This window comes from Ptiloglossa arizonensis, chromosome 7 (genome assembly GCF_051014685.1).
Source record: "Ptiloglossa arizonensis isolate GNS036 chromosome 7, iyPtiAriz1_principal, whole genome shotgun sequence".
In the NCBI taxonomy this organism is placed as follows: Eukaryota; Metazoa; Arthropoda; class Insecta; order Hymenoptera; family Colletidae; genus Ptiloglossa; species Ptiloglossa arizonensis.
This window is the reverse complement of record NC_135054.1, coordinates 18,447,266-18,471,724: the sequence shown is the minus strand read 5'-3', so window position 1 is coordinate 18,471,724 and position 24,459 is coordinate 18,447,266. Positions and strand designations below refer to the sequence as shown.

Genomic DNA, 24,459 nt, shown 5'->3' with positions numbered 1-24,459 from the left:
CATTGGCCGGGGATGAAAATTTGGAGATTTACGGCAGGAAGTTTCACGTTCTGCTGAGAAACTGAGCGATTTCTTTTAAACGGAATTTTTGTATTTATCCGACGAATTGATTGATACGATTCGATGGAAATCATTTCTATTTAGGCAGGAAAAGTGATGATGTATCGGCAGGAATATTTGGCCGCTCAAGGCTCTCAGAGATCATCCCCCACCCTATCGTTTAGTAACCCCCATCACTTGATTCTCTTCGCCAAAAAAAATAACAAGGTGAGAGTTACTTTCCAAGAATTTCTTCTATATAGAAACAGAATGGAACACTTTCCCCTTGTGGAAAAAAATTCCACTCCAGTTAACATCTTTTTGTACAAAGTATTGAATCGATCCGATCGTTCATTGTTCAATGAGAATCACTTTCCTTCGAATACGAAAGCACTGGTGTATTGTGCAACGATGATCCTTCTCCACTCGTGTAAACCATCCGCAGCAACAAACAGTAAGAAAGTTTCTCTTTAAGAGGAACTCTCGGTATAAAAATTCAATGGAATCCAGTTCGACGAATTATTCTACTTGCAACAAGTTTACGAGCGTTTACTTCCATCACTGCGTTCTTTGTCCCCTCGCGTGAATCTTTCAGGGCAAAAAAAAAGAAAAAAAAAGAAAATACCAAGACGAAAGACACCGTTCAAGGATTTTCGTGGGTAAAAATTCAACAAAATCGAATTGCTCCGTTCGTTAAGAAATTCCACAGTTCGTGTTCAAAATATTCCATTCGCTTGTAAACGCTTGGTTCGACTAATCCCGGCGATAATACGATATTGCCAGTCGATACGCAACGCGGGGGATTCCCGTGGGAGAACGGTCGAAGCTTGAAAATTATTGGGCATTAGCGGGCAATGATCGCATTAGAAATTTTTAACGGTGCTCGTGCGTGCGAGTTCGAACAATTATGATCGCGAGCGAATAGGCGATCCAGATTCGTGAAATATTACCAGGCGTGGATCAATGGAGGAAAGTCGCCGCGATGTGTGACGGAGAGTGGGCTAAAATTGTCCAGCGATTCGCTAATCGATTTCGAATCTCGTTGCGACCATTGCGCGGCGACACGGACGCGAATTTTACCCGGACGATTGTTGCGGCACGCGATAACGATCAGGACGAGAAGTAATTTCTTTTTGGCTCTGCCTTTGGTCGTGCTCGTTTTCCACCATTTCCGCGGGATCCCGCGCGGACGGTATTAACAGTTGCATTTATTTCTCGGGGAAACGAAACGAGAAAGGTTCCATCCGTTCCCAGACGGAAAAGATTCTGTCTTCTGCGCATCGCGTGCGGTACTTGCCACTCGTTGTCGTAGAAAAAGTCTTCGCCGAAACATTGAAACCGACCAGAGTGGAAATTTTCAATTTCCCGTAACACCGTTGCGATTTCCATTTTATTTCTTGCCAGATTAATTTTACGATTTATTCGCGAATAATAATATTAAATATATATACACACACGTATACACGCAAATTAAACGAATTTGAATACACAGTGTTTTACCCGAGCGTCTAGAATAATACGGTTACCAAAATGTAAAATAAACGAAGCGCTACAAATTTTAGAGCAGGTATTTCTTTTTTAATATCACGCGATCGTTGTTAAATATTTAAAAACCCAGCTACGATATTCGAGTGCTTTGTAAATCGATTGTAGAGATCTCTTCTTCGCAAGGAAGCGTTTAGAATTATAACTCGTGTCTGACCGGTGCCTTCCGATTCTACTTAAGAGTTCCTCGTCGTGTTTCACCCGCACGAATTTCAGCGAAACGATTGAAAGAGACGCGGAACGAGCTGGAAAAAGGTAGGGTGTGGTGAAGTAAATAACGTCGAGGCTCATTAACGCGTTGATCCATCGAAACGTCATTATGCGCGTCGGGGACCGTTTCGGGCTTACTCTTGCTGGTATCAGCGCGCAACGATTGCTGGAACCGCTCGCCAGCCGCTGTAACCCTGGCCGTTGATTGTCCGAAGCGTTTGATTAATTGCTCCGTTAATTCGTTCGCGGGGACTCGACTCGATGCGCAATAACCGGGCGGAGAGGTTAGCGACGCGTGAAAGGCCGGACGCGGTGCTCGACCAAGTACCGAGACGACGCTCGAATTGCTCAGCGTTGCGAAGCTGCATGGAATTCGTAGCTCCGTGGGCGACCTCTATAAACGTCACTCAAATGGATGGGTTCCGTAAGTAATGTGAATTTTTGGAAGGGCCGCTATGGAAATCTATGTGTACCACGGTTAGACGAATCATGGACCCGCTCACGTTCACTCGTTTGTCCAGGAATCATATCAATTAGAATCTCTACCGTTACGTTTCACGAGTGTACCTCACCGGGAAGCAGAAAATCTGTAGTGGGAGGAGCGAAGAGACAAGAGAGCGATCGGTGGGGCAAGTGAACGGTGCGGTGGGGCACGCACGGTGGCACTGAGAGGTCAATTTGGGTTCGTCGGAGTCGAAAGTATTTGAATTCTTGAATAGCCAAGTACTGGAAGTTCATTTCTCGAGAGGGGTTCAAATTATATTTCTTGGTATTTCGAGTATTTGAATCACCGGAGTGTTCGAATATTTGAATCACCAGAGTATTCGAATATTTGAATCACAAGAGTATTAGAATATTTGAATCGTCAGAGTGTTCAAATATTTGAATCACCAGAGTATTCGAATATTTGAATCATCTGAGAATTCGAATATTTGAATCAAGGATATTCGAATATTTGAATCACAAGAGTATTTGAATATTTGAATCATCAGAGTATTCGAATATTTGAATCACCAGAGTATTTGAATATTTGAGTAGTCAAGTATTCGATTTATATTCCCCGAATATTTCTATCGCCGAAGTATTCGAATTACATTCCCGAAATGTTCGAATCGCCGAATTATTCGAATAATTAAATAGTCGAGTACTCGAATTAAACTCCCCGAGTACTCGAATCGCTGAAGCGTTCGAACTGATTCGACTACAGACACAAAAAGAAGTGAGAATATCGGAAATAAATTATTCATATCCACGAGTTACAATTACTTACCAAGTAGATTGAATTCGAACAGCACTCTCTACTCTAGAAACTGTCGATCTAACTAGAAAATACATTCCCATCCGTTCTGAAATTAATTACTCGATATAACGAAGCACCATCGTACGTCTAATTGTACTTAAATCCACGAACGTTTCCCCCCTCGTTCAACGTGGAAAATTATCCATCGAGTGGGCTGTATATCGGTGAAATTTCGTCGCCGGAACTCATGATTTTATTCGAATGTCCGTATATATATATATATATATATATATATATATATATATATATATATATATATATATATATACACATATACATATATTAAACGTAACGCACTTCCCGCCGAAGAAATTAAATTCAAATTGTAAATTCACGCGCGGACAAATCTCCGCGTAATCCTTATATGGTGGTATAAATGGAAATTGGACCGGGAATAATGTATCTTTATGTACCCACTGTTTTCATAATTTAATGTTTCAAACAGTTGACAAATTAAGGGCTACATGATGCACGATGCGTTCCACGGGCGTGCGTTTCGCTTAATAAACGACGGTGATTAAACCGAAAAAGAAAGGTAATTGCGACGCGTTGCCTCGAGTAACGTAAACTCGTTGCAATCGATCGGATCGATCCTCCAGGCGGAATGATCGATTAGGCGTTAGTACGTCCCTCGAAGACGCGGCGCGAGCTTTTGTCGGCTCCCGTCGTTGAAAGGGGGTGACTCGTGACTCGAGTGTGACCAATATTCGATCGACAGGGTGACGAGCGACGGGTTTGGTTGAATCCGGGCTATCAAAAACCGCGGTAAATTCATTGCCGTTATTTCCACGCCGAGCGACGCGCCCGTGGCGTCTAGGCTGGGTGATCTATTTCGGCCGGAAGTGGCGGCGATCGATTAGCAGAAAATATATAGCGATTGACGTGCCGCGGCGGTGCATCGCTCAACCGATTGTAACGGTATCGGCTCGTAATTTCGGAAAACGACGCTCGAGGCAATGCCGCCGCTGCGAATACAAACAACCGGGACACGAGTACATGCTTGGCCGCTCGAAATTGCCAACCCACCCTCCCTGTCTCTCGCCCCTGTTTCCTGCTACCACCCGCCCCCTTCGACCTTCGTCTCGTTCCGTCCCTATAAAACGATCGTCGTTCCTCCTCTGGTTCTGGACGCGTAACCTCTCTCTCTCTCTCTTTCTCTCTCTTTCTACGGGATGTCGATAAGCATTTAAACGTGTTTGAAAAACACGGTACGATTATACGTCTCTCAGGATTTGTTACTTGTTTTTATTTTTTTTTTTTTTTGGTAAATTGCCCTCGATCGGGTATCTTTCGGTGATAATTGTACGCAAAAAATCGTCCCTAGGCTAGTATCTCTACGGGGTGTCGATAAGCGTACAAGTATACTTGAGAAATTACACGGTGCGATTAAATGAGTATAAGTGAATACGTCTTTTCGGATTTGTTACTTTCTTTTTTGGTAAATGGTCTGCGGAGTGTCGATAAGCATTTAAACGTATTTGAAAAATTACACGGTTTGTTACTTGTTTTTATTTTTTTTTTTTTTTGGTAAATTGCCTTCGATCGGTTATCTTTCGGTGATAATTGTACGCAAAAAAATCGTCCCTAGCCTGTACAGGGTGTCGATAAGCGTACAAGCATACTTGAGAGATTACACGGCGCGATTGAAGAAGTAAATACAATACGTCGTTTCGGATTTCTTACTTTCTCCACGTAAATGTGTTTAAGTTATCAAATAAATTTTTCTCACGCATACAAAAATGTAACCTCGAGATCCATAAATTGCGTGTCTACGTTCCATTGTAGAGTGAGTAAAGAGTCCGGTAAAATGATTAAGGTTTTCTATTACGTACCTCGCTGCGTTCGAAATTTTAATTTCTTCTCTTTGTACGAGCCACCGTGGATCCCCCGTGTTCTTTTTTTTACACGTTTATAGCTCGTCGTTTCTATAGGTGGTTGCTGCAAAGCTCCCTCCACGCTCACAGTTCGTTCGTTTCTATCTCTCGTACGATCGACGCACGAAGTTAACGCGTTCTCCGATACATTTATTTACTTCTTTGCGTCCTGTCCGGGGCAACGTTGAAGCGCACACGTTCATACGCTCACGGTTCTCCGCACGTTCGCGTGTATACACGTGTTAGCTGTGACGAATTACCCGCCCGGGAGAAAATTCGAGACACGTTGGCCCACGGCTGGAGAAGACAATCGCAAAGCGGGAAACAGTTCGACGTGAAATAGCTATTCCTTGCTGCAATTTCGTACGGAACGGACGTGCGTAAAATTCCAGAGACACCGGGAAATAAAAACGGGAAGAAATTCATCGGTTAACCTCCGGTAAATAACGACTTCGATTTTCATAACTTTCCTTTTGTCGTTCTCGCTGACACGCTCTCGTACTCTCTCTCTCTCTCTCACGACTCTCTTCTTATCTCTCTCTTGCAACTCTCTCACGATCTTCTCTCGACCTGTCTCTCTCTTTCTCTCGTGTTCCTTTCTCTCCTTCTCTCTCTATCTCACAACTCTCTCTCTCTTTCTCCCGCACTTTCTCGATTTTTCTTTCCGTTTCTCTCGCGAGCTTTTCTCTCCTTCTCTCAAAGCTCTCCCAATCTTCTCTCGATCTGTCTCTCTCTTTCTCTCGTATTCGCTCGTTTTTTCTTTCTGCTCCTCTCGTGTTCTTCTCCCGATCTCTCTCTCTCTTTCTCTCGTACTCTCTCGATTTTTCTTTGTTTCTCTCGCGAGCTTTTCTCTCCTTCTCTCAAAACTCTCCCAATCTTCTCTCGATCTGTCTCTCTCTTTCTCTCGTATTCCCTCGTTTTTTCTTTCCGCTCCTCTCGTGTTCTTCTCTCTCTCTCTCTCTTCTTCTCGTTACAATTTCTCTCTCCCACTCGTGAACTTTTTCAATCGTCGACTCACCCGAAATCCGCTCGAGTCTCTCGCTCGCACTGTTCGCTCGAGGAACGTGGCTTCCTTCGTCCTTGTTCCGACCTGTTCGCTCCGTCGTTCTCTCGGCTCCTTCTGTCGTTCAAAAGCGCATCGCCACCCTTTCTCTCTCACCCCCGTGTCCCTCGTCCCCCGTTGGCTTCGTGTTCTACGCGCCGCGCGAATTCGCCGGCTCCTCTGTACCAGATTATGGAGTCGACCTACCCTGTAAACTACAAGCTACCAGCGTAGTCACACTTTGTTGCTCGTTGCTCGCCAGTCATCGCCGCTGTAATTTGCCGGACTATTTGCCACGGTCGGACATTGCGTCCCGCTTCCTACCCTCCGTGTATCCGGTGACGAAAAACCACTCAGCGACGATCGACGCTGACGGGACCCTTCTGCTCCTCGATGCACCTCATCTCGATTAAAATTATTCCACCCCCGAATTATGTACCCAATTATACTACCCGCAGTATCGAGTACTCGTGTCGCTATAGGTCGTGCCGTAACCAAGTGAAAATCATGAATTTTTCTATTTTCTCTTCGTCTGTTAAAAGTAACCGAAAAGATTGATATTGAAACTTCAGGGTGTTGCTATTTTTCTAATCATCGATTTCTTTCTCTTCTTTTGTACAAAAGAACCGAATATACTTTTGTACAAAAGCACTGAATGTACTTTTGTACTCTTGGCGCACAAAAGTATATCCTAATTAAGAATTCTCTTTGTGTTTTGATAAAGAATAAGCAAACGAAGGGTCCCTTAGATCGAACGTACCGTACACTGTACAACAGTTCTATTACTCACCGATGTCTGTTTCAATATTGCGAGTATACAACTTTGTTCTGTAATCTACAGTTAGGAGCCCCGGTGTTTCGATACCAAGAAGTTCCAGGTGTTTCTAACTATCTCGAACCTTAATTCTCGTTTACACGACTAGATTGTGATTACTTATCGAAGTGCGTCCGAGGACTAAGACTTCCCTGTACAATCCAAGACAGAAGTTCGTGCTCACTGGCTCCCGCTAAAACTAATTCCTCTGTACCCCGTAATATTGACGTTGTTCGTCGAACCGTGTAACTGTCTCGAACCTTGATTCTCGTTTACATAAGTAGCCGTTATTACTTATCGAGGACTTCCTGTACAGTCCACTCGAGACGTTACCGCTCAAAGGTTTCCATGAATTCTACATCATCTGTACGGTGCAATATCGACGTTGTCGCACGACCAAATTGTAATCGCTTGTCGAAGTCGAGTCAAAATAGACAATTTTAAACCCTAATTCTCGTTTACGCGACCAAACCGTGATTACCCATAAGAGTAAACCGTGATTACCCATAAGATTCAACGGTTACCGACTTTCCCAAAACTTAATTCTAAACGTTCACATTATTCTTCGAACCGTGTAAAATCTACCAGTGGATCTACTCCAAGAATGATCGATACTCTCGCTGAGCCAATTCCAATAATTCGAATCCCTGTTCGAACCCCGTACCATCCGAAACCTCGATTCTCGTTTACACGAGCAACTTGTAATTACTTGTCATAGGTCGTTCATGGACCGAGACTTTATCGTTGAATCGAATCGAGAAGTTATTGCTCGCGTGCTCTCACGAACGCTAATTTCTCTACGCCGCGCAATATTGACGTTGTTCGTCGAACCGTGTCCCTCGATAAGAATTGTGCGGCATTGTTCCACGAAATCACGTTCAAAGAAAGAGATCCGAGGATCGACGCGTTATACGTCATGTCTGGGGCGGGAGGGATTCAGTATGGCACGGAACTGGCAAGAATTTTCTCGTGGATATTAGTATTCCTCGAAAGTCGTGGTCACCATCGCGTTTACGACGGGCTTTTTCCCGGACGCGGCAGAAAAGCTTTTAAGCTCCGCTTTAAAAAGGACAGTCCGGTTATCGTGGCTCGCGTAAATATATCTAGACGCGGAGCAAAACCTTGCCGCTTCCTGCCGCCGCAATATCGGATAACTCGGCCGCGGCTGCGAGCACCGCGTCATGCATTTAAACGGGCAACCTAAAAACGTTATTACGCTTAATAATGCTGCTCATTATTAGGTTCGCTCGAGGGACGATTGGTTCGATACGACGTCGTTGTTATATTATCGCGCCGAGGCCGTGCCCTCCCGTTGTAATTAAATCTTGGATCGATGGCTCCGAGCAACCCCGATATAAATTATACGAGCAATGTTCCTTCATTTTCTTGCGTAACGAGAGAAACGGTACACGTTTATTACTTTCGACCTTTTCGGTCCTTTTCGAGAATAGAATTTTCTCTCAATGGTAATACAAACATCTATTGTACGATCGAAGTAACGAATGAGCTTCTCGATAGATTCTTACCAGCTGGTCGGATTTTAACGACTCGTTGGTTAATTACAGAAAAATATCGAATCTAGAGTTTAGAAACGTAGCGGAAGAAATGGGATCAGTGAGAGGTCTCGAGAAATTGTTTTTCTGTAAATAACGACTTAGACGACGATGAGTGCATTTATTGCAAGCATTTATCGAATCAACGTAGACACGTTTCTGTAATATTTTTAGCGCAATTATCGCGGGAAAATTATATCGAGATTCGAGAGAAAAATTTGTGGAACGCGATTTTCCAAGGATGTTTGGATTTTCGTATTGTTTTTGAAATGTTGCACGGTTTTCTTCGCGAAAGATTAATACGTTTAACGCGAAGCATTCCAATCCCCGATGTTTAGCAATTCTGCGCAGCGAAACACGCGAGCAATTCTCCGGTTAGTTCGAGCAACGCAATAAACAATTCATGTATGGTAAGCAAGAAAGCTTCCCGCTTACAAAACATCATGGATGCTCGAACACGAGCACTCTTAAACTGATTACACTTGTAAGCGAGGATACCTCTGGAGCGTTGTTCGTCTTATGTATTCGAATGGAAATGTTTACGCGGGAAAAATAATGAATACAAAATCTAGCAAATTGAAGTGTCAAGTACAGTGCAATTACTTACGTTTCTAAATCGGTTGCAATTATATCACCAAGCTGGTCCGTGGACCTTCGATGCGAACCAGGTAGTATACCATAATCAACAAGTAGTCTCGGTTATTTTTTTATAACTCGAAGCCACTGTGAAATCGAATTAGAAATTATTTTCTCGAGTGAAATTAAAAAAGAGACTCTCGATGTGAAGGTAAATCGAGTGATTTCTACAAAGTATTTAATTCACTTATTCCCATTACTTGACCGACCATATTAACTCTCAATTTTACAATATCCATTACTTCAAAAATTTTTGTTTTTATTCTCCACGGAGTATTTAATTAACCCGTTCACGTGACTCCAACTCCACTTTTGTTTCTCTCTAAAATCTACAATGTCCATCGTTTCGAGGATCCTTTTTCATTCTCTTATTCGATGCTTTCGTTTCGCGATAATAATACAAAGAAAACAAAAAGAACGAACGAAAGATTCGATACAGTTCTAGACTCGTCTCGTGATTAAATATACAAACATTCCCCAGCCGGGAACAATTCGTTCGTTGTACGTTTTCCTAATCGCGGTATTGAATAAAATATTGACGTCACCGATGATGCATCGGTCTCCCGTATTCGTTTTCGCAAATCATTAACAACGATTCGCGCGGCAGTTTGAACCGTGAACGGTCGGGGTGAAATTATTTAACGTCAAACGCAAACGCAAACGAATCGCGCGCACCGTGATCTCTCTTCTGGCTTGCAACTTCGTTCAGCGTTTTTTCCTCGTTTATTGTTCACTCTCGACGGAACGTAAATACACTGAAATTGCAGGGAATACATAAATCCGGGCCTCTGTGAAATTATATCTCCGCGAGAGCTGATGTCACCGCGGTGAACATAATTGCTAATAATTTATCGCGTGCAATTAAATTCGCGCTACACGGAACGTTGCGATATTTACAGCTGCCGCCTCCTCGATCGTTAGCGCCCTTTAATATTCTGCGCGCAACATTTTCTTCCACATTTTCTTGCTGCCGCGAAAAATAATTCGTGGAATTTTTCCACGCGCAGAATCGAACGAAATACACGGAATAACATTTTTTCTTCTTTTTTATTGTCGCGCGAAGCTTCGTTACTGAGAAAATTGACGCGAAAGTTCAAACACGGACATTTAATCGTCGGTAATTTTATCAAACGCGGAAAGCAAATTTCTCAAAGAGAAAATATCATGAAACTTTACTTTCCTCGATTGAAAGGAATCAATGTACGATAAATATTGTAACTTGAAGACTTTCAATTATCATATTTTGTTTACATTTTAGAAGTTGCACGAAATTATCCCAAAGATTCACCTTAGAAAAGTTCGTCTAAACGAAACGCGTATTATTAATCCCATTCTATTTAAAACGTAAGATACACGAACTCGGAGTGTAGGCCATTGAAAAATTGTTATTCCAGGCATTCGTTCGGTATATCCTACAGCGCCTCTTGCACCATCCTGAGAATTGTTTATTTTGTAATATTTATCGGTGCTGGAGCCACCTTGGGCGATAGACGAAGAAGCACGCCGCATCCAATTTGAATAAAAATTCGTTGGTTTACAGAACGATAACTTAGCATTGGTGACGTGACAAGGGATAAATAGGGGTGAAGGATAACTCACGGATTCGTTTACTCGTTAGAATCGGATTTCGTCGACCTTTTTTCGAGCAAACACGCCATTACAGTTTCCGGCGAGAACGTCAAATCGTGATTTGTTTTGTTTCCCAAGATGTACGCGAACACCCTCAGAAATAGAATTCAAAGGGATGTTTGCTGATCCCTTGAATACTTTTTTCCCCGACGTATAGAATTTAGAACGTTTACTCGTTCCTCGAACAAATTTCTCTCCACAAAAGGCTCCCAGGCTTCAGCAGAGACAATCTCAGCTGCTGAGACTCGGTTTCTCCAACGTTTTATTTGTGTGTAAAGAACGACTGTTCCGGAGAGATGAAGAATAATATTTAATATTCGTTAGATTCATTGTTCGTTGACACTTAACCGTCGTAATTACAATATTGTCGAGGCAAGAGCGAAGACGCTGCACACAGCTACAGAAATTGAAGCACCGAAAGATTGACTCAACCGTCAAACACAAGTATATTTGAAAAATACTTGAATGTACCGTCAAGCTACGGGTCAATTTAAATTTGACGAAATATCCTTCGTATTTCAGTATTCTCCAGAACGAATATTGTACAATTCATCATCCGGAGACATATTTTCGATCCTAGCGACCCACAATGGAATTCTGGAATTTCAATAACGATGCTGTTCGAAGTCATCTCTTTTCAATTTTCGATTAAATAGAAGAACAATGGTATCCGTCCTCAATTATCCCCATCGGATAACGAACGATTCGATTTAATATTTGGTTGCTGAAAGTTTCCTCGCAACCTCGCGTGTCCTGTCGAAAATTTCTGCCTACGTAGGAATTTATTATTAAATTAAATTGAATTAACATTTTCATAGTGGAAATGTTCGGGAAAAGTTTGTCGTTCGATGGAAGAGGAAGGAGACCCTGAAATCGACAAGTGGGAATAAAATGTCGGAAAAGTTTTCTACGCGGGTGCAGCGTTCGACGAATACTCCAAGCCACGGTTCGCATTGTTCCGGAATATCGATAGAAAAACGACGGCTGCGAGCCCCGGTTTCTTTCATACGTCACTTCATTATGCATGCGATTCTCATTATCCGTGGAATAAACGTTAATCGTCCGCATCGTTAGAGGTCCGCCGGTCGTTTTTCTTTTTTCTTTCTCCGTCCATCTACGCGTAAATTCGTCTTGGAACGCGTCGCGCGATTTTTCAGCTCGCGGCGACGATCACGCGAAGAAAATGGCGACTGTGTTCGCTCGTTACCTTCATTTTCTCGCCAAGATGTCTGGAAACGTTACTCCAACCCGCGAAATTGAAAACCGTGGGAGTAGGAATAAGGTCGAAAGTAGGTGGAAAGGGTATGACATAGTCTTTGGTGCAGTTTACCTCCAACAAGCGAGCAACTACCGTGTTTTTGCTTCGAGGTGAAGAAATTGGAACATATTGGACAGATCGCGTGCAAATTTTGAAGGTTGTTATTCTAGAAACGAAGAAAAATAGGAAGCCAGGGACGAAGCTAAATTCGAGGTGTCGTTATTATTTTTGCGTTTGTATTGTATATTGAACGACATAGTGGTACGAAAGAATGGAAATACTGAAGGACGAAAGTTACATATTTTATTTTTTCTTTCTATGATCTATTAAAGAAATAGTGGAAGCTAAGTGGAATATCTTTAAAAGGGTTGAGGGTGATTAGGACAGTTACTAGAACATTTGAACATACTCGGATCGTTGGAGATTAATTCTGGTCTTTGGTATTGAGATTAAGGAACGTAGACTTGAACATTCTGAACCGATCAATGTCCCTATTACGAATTCTGTGAAAGTTCTGGAGAAAGTTGCAATAATTCGATCGAACGTGTGAATCTAATTCTTACGTTCCTGGATTACTATTTTTCCCCACTGTCCAAAGATGGTGCAAAAGTCGGGACTAAAATTTCTAAGAATCTCTTAAAAAAAGAATTCTCTATCTTAAAGAAATTTCAGAAGGACTTTTTCGAGATCCTGGGACCTCAAAGTCTACAAAATACTCTTTCGACAATATTACCTACCGTACGATACCAACTCGTACAATCTCGCGTTACCGTTTACTCCAATTTCCAATAAACGAGCCAAAACTCATGGATCGTCCAATAACGAAGAACCTAATCAAAATCCCCAAACAAACTTCACAGTTTGTGAACTGAAAGAAACTTCACAGACATCCCAAAGAGGTCCTGGATCTTCGCGATAGGTGTTCGAAAATCTCGTGTCAAAGTCGATCGTGTCGTCTTTCAACAACGATCTCCGGCCGTTTGCTACCAAAAACCGGCGAGAAACACGAGCGTAGGATCGAGTATCTCCGAAAGCGGGAGAAAGAAGTTCTGGAAAGGTTCGCGCGGCGCTGACGTATCCTCGTGTCCGGGTTGCGAGTTTATCACGACGGGGGTGGACGGGGGCACTGATAAACGGATCCGTTTATGGAGAACGGCGCACGTGAGAGGGTGCGATCGTTGCGACGCCCTATCTACTCGAGACGCTCCGCGTAATACATCGGAATACGTGTAGCTTGGATTGAATAGCGTCGTCCAGGATAATGGAAGGCTTTACCGGACCATGTATCTACACCGCAGTCTGTTCGTATCGAGCATTCGGATCTCTCACGGTTCTGTTTCCCCGTTGGCGAAGCGAAAGGTATAGAAGAATAAAGAGAAGATGACGAAAGAGCCAGGAGGATACGGAGGGCGGAGGATAGAATCGAAGAAACGTAGAAGAAAGCCGACTGGCCTCGAGGAAACCTTTCCATCTCTGTCCTTACGAGACGAAAATTCCCTTCCCGGGGATCTACATGGCGAATCTATCGTGTTTGTTTAACGATAGGAATCCACGACCGTAGCCAACGGTTCCATTCAACCAGGTCGATGCAGCCTGGAAGCCATTTATTCGTCCTTCAGCGAGTCCCGTTGTTTACTCGCTTGTCTTTCATCCGCCTTGCCTCGTTTTCGTTGGTGTCTTTTGTCGCGACGCAGCTCGGTTTCTCTGTTTGGACAGCTGTTAGAGGGAAACGACGATCCGCGAAGAGAGGAACGCTAAGCGAATCTCGAAGGTTGCTCAGTGGCCGATCGACTCTTTAATCCGTAACCCCGGAGGGATGAGTCGAATTTTCGTAAATGTTTCTAGACGGAACAGAGACAATTTCCTTTTCGAACGAGAACGGTCGCGACTGATCCACTCCTGAGAGATTACGAGCAAATGTATCGTAACCGGAGAGTGTTCATACGAAAGAGTGATTTTCTTTAGGCGTAACGAGAATATTTGCGACTGATCTACTGTTGACAGACTACCAGTAAATGTATCATAAGTGGAGACTTTACACGGAAGAGAGAGATCTTCTTTCAGAGGGACGAGAATATTTGCGACTGATCCACTTCGGAGAGATTACGAGCAAATGTACTATAAGTGGAAACTCTATACGCAGCACTTCTATGCGTTACACTTTGTAGTGTGTGTTTAAGCCATTAGAGATGCTCTTGAGCTTCTTCTGTTATTTATAGTCCGGAAGGCTAACAGCTCGAGGATTCGGATGATTTTCTAGTTCGTTCTCGTAGTTTGTACTAAATTTCGTAGTTTCGTTCTCAACGATTGGTAATCGTAAATACTTGCGTAGTGTTTCTTTGCTCGCGTAACAAAATGCACTTGTGACGATTCCTGGCATTACTAGATTTTGGAGTATCTCGATGTTCGAATTACCAACGGATCCCCATAATTGCAGAGACAAGTGGAAGTATCGGATGAGCAAATCGGTGAATGGGAAGGATGCAGACACTCGTCGAGTCCTCTGTCGAATCGTTGTTCATCCGATACGCATTCGCGACGAAATGAATACGTTGAACAACCGAGTGGAGATTGGGGTAGGGAGGAGAGGAGCTCGGCTCGAAAACGAGGATGCATCTTTCTCCGGTAGAGGATCGGACAGGCCACGGAATCGGTAGTTACTCGTAGGTGCACACGTTTCTGCATAAAAGATGCATACCATCCGCTCGACTCGCACGCGGGAGGCGAATAACGACGGATTTCCAGGGCCTCCAAAGTGAATGGTCGAGGAGCATTCAAAGGAGCCATAATTCTTTGAGATGAAAATGCGGAGACGAATGTAATATGACGCTGCGTCCGTACAGGAGCCGTCTGTGCAACCTTGCAGAAGGAAAAGTAGACGGCTACGACGAAATTCTTTTTACCCCTGACGCCGCTGTGCCCTCCCGACCTCTCACCCTCCCCTCCCGTAGTCGAGAAAAATGTAACATTATTATACGCCTGGACCGTTCTTTGCAATTCAAAATGAGACAGCTGTATTTTGAGAGGAGCGTTAGCCATAGTCAAGTGGGAGCCGGAAGAGACTGTTTCTTCGAGCGTTCTTGGTGTAGTCGGTAGCGTGCTTGCTTGCCACCGCGTAGGTCTCTGGTTCGAAACCTTCGCGAGTCGAGAATTATTTTTCCCGAGAATTCTTTACTCACTCGAGGTTAAACTTTAATGGCTGATTACCATATTAGTGTTGGAATAGTAGTGCTAACTCTACACTTATATATATACCAACGATTATAGTCTGTTAATAATAATAATAATAATAATAGTCAGTCCTCTACTATATAGCGAAAAGTAGTTAATTAACAAAGTAATTGTAGTGCAATATTTAGTGTTACTGGTATGTATCCCTCGTATTAGAAAGTAGTTAGATAATATACTAACGAATTTAGTATAGTAAAGGGTATAAATTTAATAGTATTATTGGTAGTGTAGTAGTAGTGCTATCTACTATTTATACTTACTATCTGCTATCTACGTTAGTATTATCCTACAGTAGCGTATGTTATATAATTACTATACATACTAGTAACAAAAACTACGTCGCAATTCTATAATATTACGTGACGCACTAACGGGGTAGTATTATTTATACCACCTGTAGTAAAATACTACACCACAATATTACCGCAACGGTCGTACGATATTGCGCAAGCGTAGTGTATTAGTAGAACTACAATGGAGTTAATTTACATTACACTAACACGGTTTTGATATTCAGTTGGTTCAGTCGCGAAAGCATCTGCTCGATTAACGTTTCGGTGTCACGGCCCTGAGCTCGCGGAGTAACAGGCAACGAACCGCGAGAGTTTCCGGCGCCGCGGCTGACTACCACGGCTATGGAAAACGCCGCGGCTTTTCCTCGCAGCCGGGTGTTACGCCATTTTTCCAACAGGCGTTCGGCAGTCTCTGTTCCTCAGGATTCTCGCGGCACGGCCACCTCGTAAAAAGCGGACGACACGACTTCGCACTTTGCCTGCGCGAAACGGTGCCGGGTCGAGGGAAGCTCTCGAAAGTGGTTGTTGTCTGGCAAAATGTGGCGCCGATAAATTCATATCGAAACTCGCCCGCTTCGACGTCGGTGTATTAAACGAGCCGGGTTCCTCGGCTCGATCTTCCGTTATCGCTAGTACCGTGACAAGAGGGGTGGTTGAGGGGATATGATGAATGTCACGACAAGTTTCCAGCACGAAATCCAGACGTAAAAGTGCCCCGTAGAGAACGTCCAAGGAGTACGATTAATTTCCATTATTTCCACGGTAGAACAACTCGACCATACTCGGGTAATTTAAGGTTAGAACCCGGCCACACGGACGATCCTTACACCGGCAAAAATTCCGGCGTTTAAATCCATTTTCAAACGAACCGACCGAATCCGATACGAAAAAGCACGACCGAAAAAGCACACAGTCCATTTAAACAGCGGAACAAAGTTCTTCACCAAGTACGAGGCAACGATAATCCGTGCGTTACAATTACCGTTCGTGGAACCTTGGGCACACCTGGGTTCCATCGTTCCAATTCAATTAGGTAGTTTGCTCGTTCGCGTACCTCGGTGATTCAGGAGCGGATGTAAAGCGAGTTCAACGAATGCAAATACAGATTGGACGCTTTTAACGTAGCAATTAATAGCGGTGGTAATTAGGAGCGTAGAAGCTTCCGTTCTGTATCGAATCGAAAGTGATTTCGTACTTTTGTAGAATAATTGTAGAATACCTTTCGGATACGAAAGGACACGGTTTCTGGGACACTGAAAAGTTCACCAAAGTCCACTTTCGGATGGTCGTACGAATGGAGAAGAAACTGGCAAGTTGTAAATAGTTTCTCGAGGATGGAAACGAGTGCGTCCTTTCGATACAGAGAACAAAACGACGATTGTTAATCGTTCGAGTAACGATTTCGACGCGAAAACATCGTTTAACCTTCGACCCGTTCGAAGTTGGTTCTCCGAGTGAAAAAGTGGTTTCATAAACGCGACGACGGGCGCAACTCGAGGAAATGTTCCCTCGCGGAGTGCCAAGTCGCGTTACGACCTTTGCCCGGAGCCAAATGAAGTTCAGTTCCGATGCTGCAGCGCGTCGAAAACAACCCTCGAGCTTTTACTACCACCCTTCCCGCTTATTACCGTAACCTTTACCCGATTTTCCAGAGAAACGCGGTCCACGGATAGGAAAGGAGGTCCATTTGCGTTTCATTAGCTTTAACCGAAGGGTGTACACGGCTGGTTAAATGGCCGGTATACAATGAACGCGTATGTGCAATAGGTATCAGTTTGCGTTGATGGAGAGAATAATATAACGGCCACCGTGCTTCGTTCAACTCACTCGGCTGCGGAACGATGTAAAATTACGATTTTCCATACACCCCATTGCGAAGGAATTTCAATAAAAATCATTCGAAAGAGCCTCACATCGAGGATGTAAATCATCTGGAAGATACTTCGAATTCGATTTCACGAGCAGTGATAACTATTGCAAGATTTCTAAATCCACGAATTTCCGATCGATAACTCGCGAAAAGAATCTACCAAGATAATTTTAAAAAACTTCTCCACTTTCGTTAGAAGTTTCTCTATACAGGGAACAATTGTTTCACCTCGTGGCCTAAATGCTTCCGAAATTTGACCCCAACAAAGACCGTATCGCGAGTCGAGTGTTCGATCCTCCAGAGAAGCTAACCGTAGGATTTCGTTGCTCGGCAAAAATCACTTTCTCTCGATTCCAACCGTTTCCGGTTCCCTGAATTCGAGGAAATCTAGCTCCTAGCCAGTGTCGAACTTCATCGAGAGTCGGTTCAAAGTTCCCGAACATTTCCGTTCCCGGTGAACCGAATCCAAAGCAGTTCCTAATCATCGTCGCGCGAGACTGCGTCCACCATCTTTCGAATCCATTAGACGACAATCTCGAGGGACAGACTCGCGCGGATTCGTCCAATCGTGGTCGATTCTTCGATCTCAGAGTTCCCCGACTCTTCGAATCGATTTTGCTTCGTTCTCCCTTGGAATTCTCACCGCGAAGAAGAGCGATCTTGATCCCCTTTCAACGACACGTTGCACACGTCGAAGCATCGAAGTTCGTTTATGCTACCAACGAGTCAAACTCGGAATAATCGCATCGTTGAAATACAATAGAGTTTAATAATTATTTCTAATGGTATATTTACGAAAACCGAGGAAAATTCGAACGAGTTCCGTGTAAGATTCCTTGCCAACGATTTCTCGATAAGTAAAATCGTAAATAAAAAAACAAAACGCTACCTTCTCGCGTTTCGATGGATTGGTTTCGAGTTCTGCGCGTGTAGAGGTATCATCGTTTTGCAACGCGGACGAAGTTGCCGGTATCGATAGCGGAAGTCTTGGAATACACGGAAACGCGACACGTGGTGACATCTGTCCGCGTTCGTGGGAACCCCGGTCGGCCCCAGTTTGCTCGTTCGGCCGCCAGATGGCGTTAGTTGACTTGTTTGCCACCCAATGGGAGTGCCACCCAACCCCGATTGCATCGTTCCGCGCGTTGACGACGTTGATGCGTTTTCGACGGTCCCGGTGACCCGGGAGATGCTCAAAAATCGCAGGATTTCGAGACCGGTCGCTTCGATGTTCGATAGTAAATTTCCGGAGCGAAGGGCGTCGCTCGCGGCGTCCATAAAAGAAAATCGGCCGTACGAGAGACTGAGTTACGAGGCCATCGACGTCCGAGCGCCGTATATACGCCGGCCATAAATATTTATCCGACGCCGGTCAGAAACGGGGGTGGCGCGCCCGGTGGGGCGAGAGGCGGAGGGAGATGCCGATAAAAATGATTACGCCGCGGTAAAAACGCCTCCCTCCTGTGCCACCTGACCCCCCTACCCTCTCGTCGAGCGACCAGAAGGGTCGGGGCCTCGTAAATCGAACGTTGATTTGTTTTATGCAGAAACGCAACGGCCGGCGACTACGTCGATTCGTATCGCGAATTATTCCGCGGGAGCGTAAGTTACGCGAGCTGTTAGGAGCAATGTAACGAAACCTGGCCCACGTGTGATAAGAGGAATGGAACTTGTAATTTTACGAGCACCGAGAACCGTTACTTATCGGCCCCCAACCTTTTCGGTATCGTCGATGTCGAGTTATTGTTTTCGCGCTCTCCCCGTTATTGTTTCGAATCCACGCGAAATGGGGAGGGGGAGGACGTTCGATTACGCGTGGAAATTTAAGGTCGACGTCCAAGTTGATTTACCATCCGAGTACAGCCGAACGGTACCGAGCCACTCGACCAATCGCGTATGAATCTTTTCACGGGGTTTGTTTTCACCGGGGACGTTATAGATTCCGAGGGAGGGTCGAAACGACGGTGCGAAATTAATTTTGTCACGGAGATACGTACGGAGAAACTATACCATTGCTCATAGCGCGATGCGGTCTTTCGTTCGCTTTCAGATCCGAAGATAAGTCGAACTCGAGCGCAAGCTTGAGCTTCGAGACAAAATGAATCTTTTTACGCGTTTTATCGGCCCTTTTCAACGAAACTGTTACAGGTTCCAGAAGGGGTCGAAACGACGCTTTGAAATTAATTTCAGCTGTGGTGACGTGGGAGTGGACGGTGAAACTATGCTGTCGCACGCGACATAAGCTACGATATTGACTTTTGTCCGTTTTTAGGGTCGAACGTAAATACAACTCGAGTGTAAGCTTGTATGGTGCGAGCTTATTCGAAGACAGGAATACTTTCACGGAGGTTTCTTCAGCTGTCGTACATTCTAACAAGGGGACTGTGTGAAATTAATTTCACCTTATGTTACGAATGATGGGGAATCTACAGAGAAATTATATATTTACACAATATAATCGACTACTATATAGACTGTTAGTTTTACGTTTAAAACAGAACTCGAGCCAAAGCTTCTTAAAGTGAACGAATCTTGTCAAGAAGCTGATCCTTTCAACGAAACTACGATAGATTCCAAGGTGGTTCAGAATTCATTTCACCCATTGTCGTGGAATACCAAGAACCTTCATTCCTTCGATTTCAAGTTCAATGACAAGTAAAAGTCGCGCTTCCTCGAAAGTGTGAATCTTCTCAAGAGTTTCTTTTTCAACGAAACTCGTACGAGTTTACTATGTACGATCTACTAACTACGAAATCAACTTCAGTGGATTCCAAAGGTGTCTAAACCACCGCGTGAAATTAATTTCAGAGCAGAAGCATCCACGAAGAAACCACGCTACCGCGATCGGCGCGGATACAGAGATTCATCCGTTTTTAAGACGATCGTTCGAGGAGTAGTGGTACTCCGTGTCGCGAGTACTCTTCGAAATACCGTCTCCTCGCGGAATGCAATAGCGAAAATATGTACAACGGTTCGGCAGATTTTCGTTCTCCCCCGTTCTCGCGTTTTCTAGACGCGAGCCAGCGATATCGTTGCCTCGTGAAGCTCGAGTGTTGTAATATTACGAAACGCGGCCGTAGTCCGCGGTATACGAGGTTTAAACGTAAAATATGTTCCCGTACACGGTCTGGTAAGCTCGATATCGTCGCGGGCAAAAGTTTACCGCGCGATATCATTTTACAGCTACACGACCGGCGACGTCGCTTCTTTTTATTACGATATAGATCCACGTTGATTGATTTACAACTTCGATCCACGCCCACGACCGATCCACCGAGACGAGGATATCTACGTACCGTGTATACTCGCGCGTCAATTTTCCAAGCGGACTCTATCGATCCGACTTTTAATTTTCATGGAAATTTCACGGCCGGAGCTTAAAACCGCGATACTCCTACTTTTATCTCCGCGATACAGTTCACGCTTTTTCCGGCCCCCCTTTTTTTCCTCGTTAGCATCGAAATACCCGATGGTCAGTCTACCTCCAAGCGATTATATAATTCGTATTTTTCGAGGGAGATAGCACGTTTATAAAATACCCGTTGGTGAATTCAGAGCGATCGAGAACTGTTCGAGGATTCTCTGGAGGGAATTTGAATCGTGTTTCTAATCTCGAACGATACTTGCTCGTGAATTTATCTTATACTTTAATTTATCTTAAATATTATCTTAAACTGGAGCGATACCTTTCGAGCGAGATGAATTCATCTTATTTTTTTTTAATTTTTAATAGCATTTTTTTGAGTAATTGTATCTTTCGACGAAGAAACTACTGTACTTCGTGACACATAGTATACTTTGAAGGTGAAATGGATATTGTCACTAAAATCGAGTTTTCGAAAGGAGATAAGTTACAATTATATAAATAATTGTTTCTCCAGTGGGACACTTACAGTCGACTACTTATACATCGATGGTTCACTTCCCAGAAGTACAAAATTGAGTACGATCAACCGTGTAAAAAATTGTGTATAAAATATCGTACCGTCTTATATTGTCAACTAATGAAAAATAATACCAGGAATTTCGCATCGTAATTCACAGTAATTGACAAGAAAAAGTTTCCGATACCTCGATCAATTTCCATACTTCGTCTCCACTAAATTTCGAAACAATTCTTAGCCACTGATTGGCAAAATTTTCGACATTTAATCTGCGAAATTACGAGCAAGGAGATCGCCGCGTTTCGGTTTAAATTTGTATCCCCGTCGCGATACCGATTCGTTGTTCAATTAAAAAAAAACAAGAATTCACATCGTCTTGACAGTATCGTCGTCACAGCTGATTCCCTCGCCCCGCGCGGTATCGTACGCGCGCGGAAAAATCAATTTCCCTGACCCAAAAACAAAAGTTAATTAAAATGTCCAAGCCGGCCGGTTCTCGAGTTAACGCGCTCGTTGCACGTTCCGAGCATCCTTCTGACATTTCGGCGGTGATGAATCCCCGTCATTAACCACGAAGATGAACCATCCCGTGAATAGGGGAGGGATCGCACGAGGCCCTTTTTAACGCGGCCATTTGCGGGGAAACGCAAGAGAAAATAGGTCGATACGATCTCATGGAAGCGGCCGCGCGGCGCATTTATTATTGCAGGAGTGCCTTTCGTATGATCGCATCGACCTATTTCTCGTTACGTCTCTGCTCGGCGAAATGGTTGCCTTGAAAATCCACCCAACTGGGCCGAAATCGTTCGATACTTGGTAAACTAACTCGCACTCGGCACCGACTGCGTCCAATGAAAATTTCATTTCGGTTGTGTCGCGCTAACCGGACATCGTTCGCTCGATCGACCAACGTTATCGCGTTATCGCGAATAAAAATTATCGACGAAACGGTCCCCGAATCGAATTACATCGTCTCGATTATCGATCGAAATCGTTGCACGGATTCACGATCAAGAATCCTCCCTTCTACACTTCGAAGTCTCGTTTCTGCAGTGAAATAATTTTTACAAATTCTTTCCAACGTAAACCAATTTACCTTTAACTGCATTCGGTTGTATGCAATTTGCGTTTACTTGGATCGAATATAAAGAAGTTTCGTTATACGAAATATTGAAAGATATTTGTTGGAACGAACGCAACAACGATCTCAAGGGTGCCAGATGTCGATGTCAGTTTTAAGAACTTGTCACGGTTTGGCCGTTTTCCTTTTGGTTTTTCTTTTTAGTCGAGTTCCAAATCCAGAGTCAAAAAGACCACGCGACACTGCTGTCGTTCGCATCGAGACGTATCACTGTATACGCATTTCTTCGAACTTTATATTCTTATATGTACAATAACTATACTAATAGATACGCGAGATCCCTGCATATTATAATAAACCAGATATTATAATCTGCACTTTACAACAATATTTATACTGGAAGATGGTAAAGGGTTCGACTATGTGAATAAATAGATACATATCTTAAAAAGACGTATCGAAGATCCTTTTGAACAAACGAGTACGAAACTTTCTTCGATCGGAGCGACTACAGTTTCCACAGTACACCTTCTTCGACGATAATTCGTGGTTCCGGTTTACGAACGTTAAACGAGACATCGTTACCCCGTGCGACTGAATACGAATACACCGAGTATTCTCGACTACCTTTTCCAACAGCAATTTCAACGAATAAAACCTACGAGAATCTGCCGCTGGTGGTCGATTACCGCGATAAAAAGTTATTATGGAAGATCGCGCGATAAAGGAAGGACCGTATCCGTGTGTAAAAAAAAAGAAGCCCGTAAAAGCGACGCACGGTTACGCCCCCTCGGCGTCGAATGATTCAATTTGATCCCTAGGAGGGCGCGATATTTCTCTGACAGTCCATAAACGTGTTAACACGTCGTGAACGACACCGATCGTTCCCCCTGTTCGTCGTCACGACCTTTATTTCTTCCCTGTTTACTTGTAATATTTCCTCGCAACCCCGGCAGACGTCCCGGACAGCCGCCGGGGAAGATCTACGGTCACGCATTAGCATAACAAATTCGACTCTCCGCGCAAAATATTAAGCGAGGGATTACTGATATCTGCCGCGAGGGGTAGCGGCTAATAAAGCACCCTCTTTTTCCCCACCACGACTCCCAGATGAACGCGATAACGCCGTACGGTGGTTTTCGAGATTGGGCACGCGCGCACCGCCGCCATTATTACCACTGTTTCGAAAAAAAAAGAAAAAAATACAAAATGGGAAGAGGAAGGCGCAGAGTACCCAACGGAACGACTACCACCGAAATTTCCGTCGGAAATTACCCGACCAACGGACTTCTCCGGTTTTAAAGAAACATTCCGACGTTCCGTTTCTTCGGTAACGGTCCGAGTAGTTTACAGTTTACGGAGATGCATACCGGGATCTCTTTGTTGCTTTCCTAGGGGGGTGAACTTCACGGGCTGTTCTGGAAAGTGTACTTTACAAAGATGGAATTTTCGAGCAAGTATTGAAATAAATGCGAAGCGTTCCTGGAACCGAGTACGGAAATAAAATTGATCCTCGGTCACACTTCGGACGATCAAATGAAAGGTACACGGGTGACCGATGTTTGTGTATTTCTTCTTTGGGAAGAATGTATAGAAAGTGGTATAACATATGTTACTTTTCCTGGAGGTGGCAAGGTACGTTGAAAAATTCGATATTGGATACACCGTGACGAAACCTTCGATCGAAAACTACCCCGTTCGCTCGATACTCGAGATACTCGAGAAGGGGTTGCATAGTGTGCTCGGGGGGTGTGTAAGAATAAGCGTATGGTTTAATTCGAGCTCGATCGGCGCGATATTCAAATGTCAGCGCGAAGTTGGTTGCTCTAGGGAAACCGGAATCGTGTAAAACAGATCCCGCGATAAATCTCGAGGGTTGTAAACGTAGGGGTGACTGGGCGGTTCTCTCTAGTCTAATTTGTGGATCGTTCGCTAAAAGGAAACTACGTCGTCTACAGGATGGGAGAGAAGAATTTATAGATACCCCTAATGCTGAAAACTCACAGTGAATAGTTGGTGAACAGTGGCGCGGTCGATGGTGGCTGCACGAGGGAACGAGAGTGATAAATTTTGGGACTGACCTGACTTCACGCGTGCGACGGCTCCCATAGGCAAACTCGGCCGATAATTTTTCGAGCGACGTAAATCAAAAGCCCTCGTGAAAAAGCCCTGCCGGAGAGAGGACGCCCTCGTGAAAATC

At 44.1% G+C, this 24,459-nt stretch overlaps 1 protein-coding gene across 1 annotated transcript in view; it reads left to right on the top strand.

Annotated features, from left to right (window-relative positions):
* The window catches only part of LOC143148878 (uncharacterized), a 101,717-nt gene that overhangs the window by 52,997 nt on the left and 24,261 nt on the right, over positions 1 to 24,459 (top strand). The window lies entirely within an intron of this gene.